The sequence below is a fragment of the Phoca vitulina genome, unplaced genomic scaffold (assembly GCF_004348235.1).
Source record: "Phoca vitulina isolate PV1807 unplaced genomic scaffold, GSC_HSeal_1.0 scaffold84, whole genome shotgun sequence".
NCBI classification, from domain to species: Eukaryota; Metazoa; Chordata; class Mammalia; order Carnivora; family Phocidae; genus Phoca; species Phoca vitulina.
In genome coordinates this window covers 45,905-54,828 of record NW_022589787.1, presented here as the reverse complement: position 1 = coordinate 54,828, position 8,924 = coordinate 45,905, and positions in this window count along the sequence as shown.

Genomic DNA, 8,924 nt, shown 5'->3' with positions numbered 1-8,924 from the left:
CTTCTCATGCTGCCCTAATAAAATACCCTAGACAAGTTGCTTAACCAACAGACATTTATTTTCTCACAGTTCTAGAGGCTGAGGAGTTCAAGATCAGTGTGCAGCTGATTCAGTTTCTGGTGAGGCACTTGTATAGACAGCGACATTTTTGCTGTGTCCCCACACAACAGAGAAAGAGAGCAAGAGCTTCTGTCATTTTTCATTGTTGTATAGCATTCCACTGTACTGATACATCACATTTAAAAATAATTCAAACTACTGTTGATGGATGTTTGGATTTTTTTCAGTTTTCTTATGATTACAAAAAAGATTTATGGGGACGCCTGGGTGGCTCAGTCGGTTAAGCGGCTGCCTTCAGCCCAGGTCATGATCCCAGGGTCCTGGGATCGAGTCCCACATCGGGCTCCTTGCTCAGCAGGGAACCTGCTTCTCCCTCTCTCTCCGTCTGCTTGTGCTCTCTCTGTCAAATAAATAAAAATCTTTAAAATAAAAAAAATAAAAAAAAAAAAAAAGATTTATGAACACTTCTAATGATATATTTTAATTTGATGTGTACGTACTTATGTTGGTTATATAATGTGTCTGGAATGCAGGGGTCATAACAAAGGTATACAGTAAACATTGACAGTTTGTTTTTTTTCTCTTTTCAAGTTTTTGCTTAAATTCTAGTTAGTTAACATATGTGTTAAATTGGTTTCAGGTGTAGAATTTAGTGATTCATCACTTACATATAACACCCAGTGCTCATCACAAGCGCCCTCTTTAATACCCATCACCCTTTTAGCCCATCCCCCACCAACCTCCCTCCATCAACCCCCAGTTTGTTTTCTATCATTAAAAGTCTCTTATGGTTTGCTTCCCTATCTCTTCTTTTTTTCCCTTCCCTTATATTCACCTGTTTTGTTTCTTAAATTCCACATACGAGGGAAATCATATGGTATTTGTCTTTCTCTGACTGACTTATCGGGCCTAGCATAATACACTCTAGCTCCATCTACGTCATTGCAAATGGCAAGATTTCATTTTTGATGGCTGAGTAATATTCCATTGTATAAATATATATAATATTTCATATATTTGGATATATATGGTATATATCTCACATCTTCTTTATCCATTCATCAGTCGATGGGCGTTTGGACTCTTTCCATAGTTTGGCAACTTTGATAAAGCTGCCTGTAAACATTGGGGTGATTGTGCCACTTTGAATGTGTATTTTTATATCCTTTGGGTAAATACCTAGTAGTGCAATTGCCAGATCATAGGGAAGTTCTATTTTTAACTTTCAGAGGAAACTCCGTATAGTTTTCCAGAGTGGCTGTACCAGTTTGCATTCCCACCAACATTATTGTAAAGGGATTCCCCTTTCACATCCTCACGAACACCTCTTGTTTTCTGTGTTCTTAATTTTACCCATTCTAACAGGTGTGAAGAGGTATCTCATCATGATTTTGATTTGTATTTCCCTGATGATGAGTGATGTTGAGCATCTTTTCATGTGTCTTTTAGCCATCTGTACATCTTCTTTAGAAAAATGTCTATTCATGTCTTCTGCCTATTTTCAACTGGATTATTTATTTTTGGAGTGTTGAGTTTGATAAGTTCTTTATAGATTTTGGATACTAATCCTTTATCAGATATATAATTTGCAAATCTCTTTTCCCATTCCATACATTGCCTTCTAGTTTTGTTGATTATTTCCTTTGCTATGCAGAAGCTTTTAATCTTGAAGTCCCAATAGCTCATATTTGCCTTTGTTTCCCTTGCCTAAGGAGATGTGTCTAGTAAGAAGTTGCTGTGATCAAGGTCAAAGAGGTTGCTACCTGTGTTATCCTCTAGGAATTTGATTGGTTCCTGTCTCTCATTTAAGTCTTTCATCCATTTTGAATTTATTTTTGTATATGCTGTAAGAAAGAAGTCCAGTTTCATTCTTTTGCATGTTGCCGTCTAGTTTTCCCAACACCATTTGTTGAAGAGGCTGTCTTTTTACCATTGGATATTCTTTCCTTCTTTGTTGAAGATTAGTGTACTGTAGAATTGTAGGTCCATTTATGGGTTTTCTATTCTGTTCCATTGATCTATATGTCTGTTTTTGTGCCAGTACCATACCGTCTTGATGATTACAGATGCTTAATATAGCTTAAAGTCCAGAACTGTGATGCATACAGCATTGCTTTTCTTTTTCAGGATTGCTTTGGCTATTCAGGGTCTTTTATGATTCCATAACAGATTTTAGGATTGTTTTTTTCTAGGTCTGTGAAAAATGCTGGTGGTATTTTGATAGGGATTGCATTAAATGTGTAGATTGTTTTGGGTAGCATAGACATTTTATTTTTTTATTTTTTTAAGATTATTTATTTATTTATTTGACAGAGAGAGAGAGAGCACAAGGAGAGGGAACAGCAGAGGGAGAGGGAGAAGCAGGCACCCCACTGAGCAGGGAGCCCGATATGGGGCTTGATCCCAGGACCCTGGGATCATGACCTGAGCCGAAGGCAGCTGCTTTACCGACTGAGCCACCCAGGCGCCCTTAGCGTAGACATTTTAACAATGTTTGTTCTTCCAATCCATGAGCATGGAATTTTTTCCCCCATTTCTTTATGTCCTCTTCAATCTCTTTCATAAGTGTTCTATAGTTTTCAGACAACAGATCTTTTACCTCTATGGTTAGGTTTATTTCTAGGTATCATACAGTTTTTGGCATAATTGTAAATGGAATCAATTCCTTGATTTCCTTTTCTGCTGCTTCATTATTGATGTATAGAAATGGAACAGATTTCTGTACATTGATTTTATATCCTGCAACTTTGCTGAATTCATGTATGAGTTCTAGTGATTGTTTGGTGGAGTCTTTTGGGTTTTCTACAAAGAGTATCATGTTGTCTGCAGTGAATGTTTGACTTCTTCCTTGCTGATTTGGATGCCTTCTATTTCTTTTTGTTGTCTGATTGCTGAGGCTAGGACTTCCAGTACTATGTTAAATAACAATGGTGAAAGTGGACATCCCTGTTTTATTCCTGACCATAGAAGAACATTTCTCAGTTTTTTTTTTTCCCATTGAAAATGATATTAGCTGTGGGTCTTTCATAGATGGCCTTTATTATTATTTTTTAAATTTTTATTTTATTATGTTAGTCACCATACAATACATCATTAGTTTCTGATGTAGTGATCTACAATTCATTGTTTTCATATAACACCCAGTGCTCCAAGCAGTATGTGCCCTCCTTAATACCCATCACCAGGCTAACCCATCCCCTGCCCCCCTCCCCTCTAAAACCCTCAGTTTGTTTCTCAGAGTCCATAGTCTCTCATGGTTCATCTCTCCCTCTGATTTCCCCCCCCCCTTCACTTTTCCCTTCCTTCTCCTAATGGCCTTTATTATTTTGAGGTATGTTCCCTCTATCCCTACTTTGTTGAGGGTTTTTATCAAGAATGGAATCTGTATTTTGTCAAATGCTTCTTCTGCATCTATTGAGAGGATCATATGGTTCTTATCCTTTGTTTTATTAATGTGGTGTATCTTGTTGATTCATTTGCAAATATTGAACCACCCTTACAGCCCAGGAATAAATGCCACTTGATCATGGTGAATACTTCCTTGATGTACTGTTAAATTCAAGTTGCTAGTATCTTGTTGAGAATTTTTGCATCCATGTTCACCTGGGATATTGTCCTATAGTTCTTTTTAGTGGGGTCATTTTCTTGTTTTGAAACCAGAGTAATGCTGACCTCATAGAAAGAGTTTGGAAGTTTTCTTTCCATTTCTATTTTTTGGAGTTGCTGGAGAAGAATAGGTATTAACTCTTCTTAAATGTCTAGTAAAATTCCCCTGGGAAGCATCTGGCCCTGGACTTTTGTTTGTTGGGAGATTTTTGATTCCTGATTCAATTTCTTTACTGGTTATGGGTCTGTCCAAACTTTCTTCCTGCTCCAGTTTTGGTAGTTCCTATGTTTCTAGGAATTCATCCATTTCTTCTAGATTGCCCAATTTGTTGGCATATGGTTTTTCATAATATTCTCTTATAATTGTATTTCTGTGGTGTTGGGTGTTATTTCTCCTCTCTCATTTGTGATTTTATTTATTTGGGTCCTTTTTTACTTTCTTTTTGATAAATCTGGATAGGAGTTTACCAATTTTATTAATTTTTTCAAAGAAATAAATCCTGGTTTCATTGATCTAGTCTATAGTTTTCTTAGTTTCTATATCTTTTATTTCCGCTCAAATCTTTATTATTTCCCTTCTTCTGCTGGCTTTAGGCTTTATTTGCTGGTCCTTCTCTAGCTCCTTTAGGTGTAAGGTTAGGTAGTGTATTTGAGATTTTTCTTGCTTCTTGATGTAGGTCTGTATTGCAATATACTTCCCTCTTAGGACTGCCTTTGCTGCATCCCAAAGGTTTTGGACTCTTGTGTTTTCATTTTCATTTTTTTCCATGTGTTTTTTTTTTTTTTAATTTCTTGTTTAACCCATTCATTCTTTATTAAGAAGTTATTTTATCTTCACGTGTTTGTGGTCTTTCCAAATTTTTTCTTGTGGTTGACTCCAAGTTTCATGGTGTTGTGGTCAGAAAATATGCATGGTATGATCTTAATCTTTTTGTATTTGTTGAGGCCTGATTTATGACTTAGTATGTAATCCATTCTGGAGAATGTTCCATGTGCACTTGAAAAGAATGCATATTCTGGTGCTTTAGGATGAAATGTTCTGAATATATCTGTGAAGTCCATCTAGTCCAGTGTGGCATTCAAAGCCATTGTTTCCTTGTTGATTTTCTGCTTAAATGATCTGTCCATTGCTATAAGTGAGGTGTTAAATTCCCCAACTATTATGGTATTATTACCAATCAGTTCCTTTATGTTTTTTATTAATTTTTTCATATATTTGGGTGCTCCCAAGTTGGGGGCATAAATAATTACAATTGTTAGATCTTCTTGTTGGATTGTCCCCTCTATTGTGATAAAGTGCCCTTTTTAATCTCTTCTTACAGTCTTTGGTTTAAAATCTAGTTTTTCTGGGGCGCCTGGGGGGCTCAGTCATTTAAGGGTCCAACTCATGGTTTGTTCTCAGGTCATGATCTTGGGTCATGACATCAGGCCTTGCGTTGGGCTCTGCACTTAGAGTGGAGTCTGCTTGTTCCTCTCCCTCTGCTCCTCTGCCTACTCTCTCTCTCTCTCTCAAATAAATAAATATTTAAGTAAAATAATACCTAGTTTTTCTGATATAGGTACTGCTACTCCACTTTCTTTCGGTGTCCCTTTTCATGATAACTGTTTCTCCATTGCCTCACTTTCAATCTGCAGGTGCCTTTAGGTCTTAAATGAGTTTTTCAAAGGAAGAATATAGATAGGTCTTGTTTTTTGTTTGTTTGTTTTGTTTTGTTTTTTATCCATTCTGACCTCCTATAACTTTGATTGCAGCATTTAGTCCATTTACATTCAGAGTAATTATTGATAGATATGTATATAGTGCCATTTTATTATTTGGGTTTTTTGTTGTTTCTGGAGATTTTCTCTGTTCCTTTCTAGTCTTTGTCACTTTTGGTCTTAACTTCCCACTCAAAGAGTCCCCTCTGATATTTCTTGCAGAGCTGGTTTAGTGTCATGAACTCCTTTAGTTTTTGTTTGTCTGGGAAACTCTTTATCTCTCCTTCTATTATGAATGACAGCATTGCTGGATGAAGTATTTGTGGCTGCAGATTTTCCCCATTCAGCATTTTAAATATATCATGCCATTCCTTTCTGACTTGCCATGTTTTTGTGAAGAGATGTGCAGCTAGCTTTATGGGTCTTCCCCTGTAAGTTAGGGACTTCTTTTGTCTTGATGATTTTAGGATTTTTTCTTTATCACTATATTTTGCAAATTTAACTACCATATGTCTTTTTTTATTATGTTCAGTAGCCAGCATGTAGTTTATCATATGTTTTTGTTGAGTTCAACGATTCATTAGTTGCATATAACATGCAGTGCTCCATATGTCTTGGTGTTGGCCTGCTTTTGTTGATTTCAATGGATGTTCTCTGCTTCCTGGATCTGGCTGTCTGTTTCCTTCCGCAGATTAGGAAAGTTTTCAGCTATAATTTCATCAAATAAAATTTCTGTCCTCTTTTCTCTTACTTTTTCTTCTGGGACTCCTATGATACAAATGTTATGTTTGATTGAGTCACTGAGTTCCCTAAGTCTACTCTTGTGATCCATCATTCTTCTTTCTCTTTTTTGTTCAGCTTCATTATTTTCCATTATTTTCTCTTCTATATCACTTAATCATTCCTCCACTTCATCCATCCTTGTAGTCATTACGTCTGGCCTGTTTTGAATCTCAGGTATTACATTTTTCATTTCTGCCTGATTGTTACTTAACTCTTTTATCTCTGTGGTAAGGGTCTCCCTGATGTCTTCCATGCTTTTCTCAAGCCCAGCTAGTATCCTTATGAGTGTTGCTTTGAATTCTTTATCAGGCATATTACTTATATCTGTTTTGATTAGATCTCTGGCCATGACCTCTCCTTGTTCTTTCGGGGATGAATTCCTCTGTCCTGGCATTTTGTCTAGGTCTCTGTCTTCTTCTCTGTGTTAGAAAACCTTTAAGTTTCCTGCTCCTGAGAGTAACGGCTTTATGAAGAAGAGTTCATATTGTGTCCAGGGCCCGGTGCTTCAGGGTTTCTGTGGTGGGCTGTGTGCACTCTCCTGCTGTGTTTTGGCTGCTGTATCCCTCAGGTCAGTCATCTGCAGGGCAATCTTTGGACCTTGACCATAGTGTTGTGAGTGAGTTTTAACTAGGTGTGCTCTGGTCTGCTTGTTTTGTTTTGTTTTTGGGGAGGGCACCATTTTTTATTTAACCAATTATCTATGGAAAATATTTAGATAATTTTTCATTTCATTAGCATAAACAACATTTCACTTATCCTTGTACATATATTATTGCATACTTTTGCAATTACATATTTTTAATTTATTTTTTATTATTATGTTCAATAGTCAACATATAGTACATCATTAGCTTTTGATGTTGCTTGCGGGGGCACCCGCTTCCACAGATCCCAGATCATGCTGGGTGCTGCTCCGGCATCCCCCTTCCTGGGCCACACCACCCTCAGAGTTGTCCCTGTCATGGGCACAAGCCGTTCTATAGATCCCCTAGGATGTTAGACAGCCCACACATTCTAGTCCTTTTCAGGGTGGTCAGGCAAAGGGCGGTCTCCCTACCAGCTCGGCTGGTAGTTTATGGTGCCCAGAGCTGAAAATCCCCTCTGGACTTACTGTTTTTGATGTAGCAATAGCCAAACTGTGGAAGGAGCCGAGATGTCCTTCAACAGATGAATGGATAAAGAAGATGTGGTCCATATATACAATGGAATATTACTCAGCCATCAGAAAGAATGAATACCCACCATTTGCATTGACATGGATGGTCTGCTTGTTAGATGAAAATTGAGGCAATTTCCACTAGAACTGAAGCCTTGCAGAACTCTATGGTCAGTTGATGTGCTGCGTGCAGGGGTTTCTGCTGGTCTTCTAAGGAAGAAGCCCAGTGTGCCAGTAGGGAGGCACACTTGCCCAAGAAAAACAGGGGGTGGGACTTGGTGTAAGCAGGTTAGGCAGGCAGTGTTGGCACTAAGCTGTTTACTGATGTTGGTTTATGCTGAAGGCTGGGGGAGGGAAATGGTGTCAGCCAGATCATTTGTCCTTGGAGAGAGGACTCTGGGTGCTTGCTACTTTGAGGGAAGCACTCCTGGAAGAGTGAAGAATTTCCCCTTGTGCCTCCCAGTCATTTTTCAGATTGCTGTTTTCACTCTGTCTGTCTCCAAGTTTTTTGCCTGCCTGGAACAGCATAGTGCACTTTGGCCTTTATCCAGCCAAGCATGCTGACTTTTAAAACTCTAAACTTTAGGGACCTGGTGTGGTAGGGACCTGCACTGGTTTTCTGGGGGAGGGTCTCACCATGCTGGAACTATTGCAGATTTTACCAAGAAGGGCAGTTGCACCAGAGTACAAGGGCATAGGATTTGGAGCAAAGCAGGCTAAACAGCCAGTGTCTGATTCAGCCACCCTCAGCAGATGTCTCTGTGCCTGTGCTGAAGTGTGGGTAAGGGAAATGGCACGTGCCAGCTCTTTTTTGTCCCGAGAGAGGTGACTCTGAGAATGCCACCTCTCACAGGTTCCCTCCAAGAAAAGTGAATAGTCTCTCCCCATGTGCCTTAGGGGATCCTCAGATGGTACTGTCTGCCAGGGTTGCTTGTGTGCCTTCTTTCCAGGAGTAGGGCATCACTCTCAAATCTCTATCCCAGCCAAGCCTGCCAACCTCTAAAAGTCCAGTCTTTGAGCCCCATTGGTTGCAAAAACTCACAATCAGCCCCTCTCATTTTCCCAGCCAATAGTTTTGGAGAAGTGTTCTCCTTGTGCATATCCCTGTGCATTCCACTCTCTCTCACCTTTACCTGCCACCAGAGCTCCCTCCCTTCTGCAGCACCAGTGATCCATTTCTCCCCCAAATCACATCTCTGCACTTCCTAACCTCCTTGATCTGGCCTCTTCTCTCCCTCTAGTTGTGCAGTTTGTTCTGTCAGTCCTCAGGTCGATTTATGGGGTATTCAGAATGATTTGATAGTTATCTAGCTGTGCTTAAGGGACAAGGCAAGCCTAGGGTCCTACTATGTTAGCTTCCCCATAAATCATTTTTTTAAATGTTGTGAGCCACTTAATGAACTGTCATCAGATATGTAATCAGGGCCATTTTAATTATTTTGTCATTCACAGACTTTTTTTGTTGTTGTTCACTCAGATGCTTTCCTGAAAGCTTTCACAATCAACTACAGTCCAAAAGTGCCTCTTCTTCAATGAAATTGATGGGAAAGACTCTGACAAGTACTCTGGAGTACAGCTTTCTAATAAGTTAGAAACCGTACCACTGAACTGGGTAAGAATT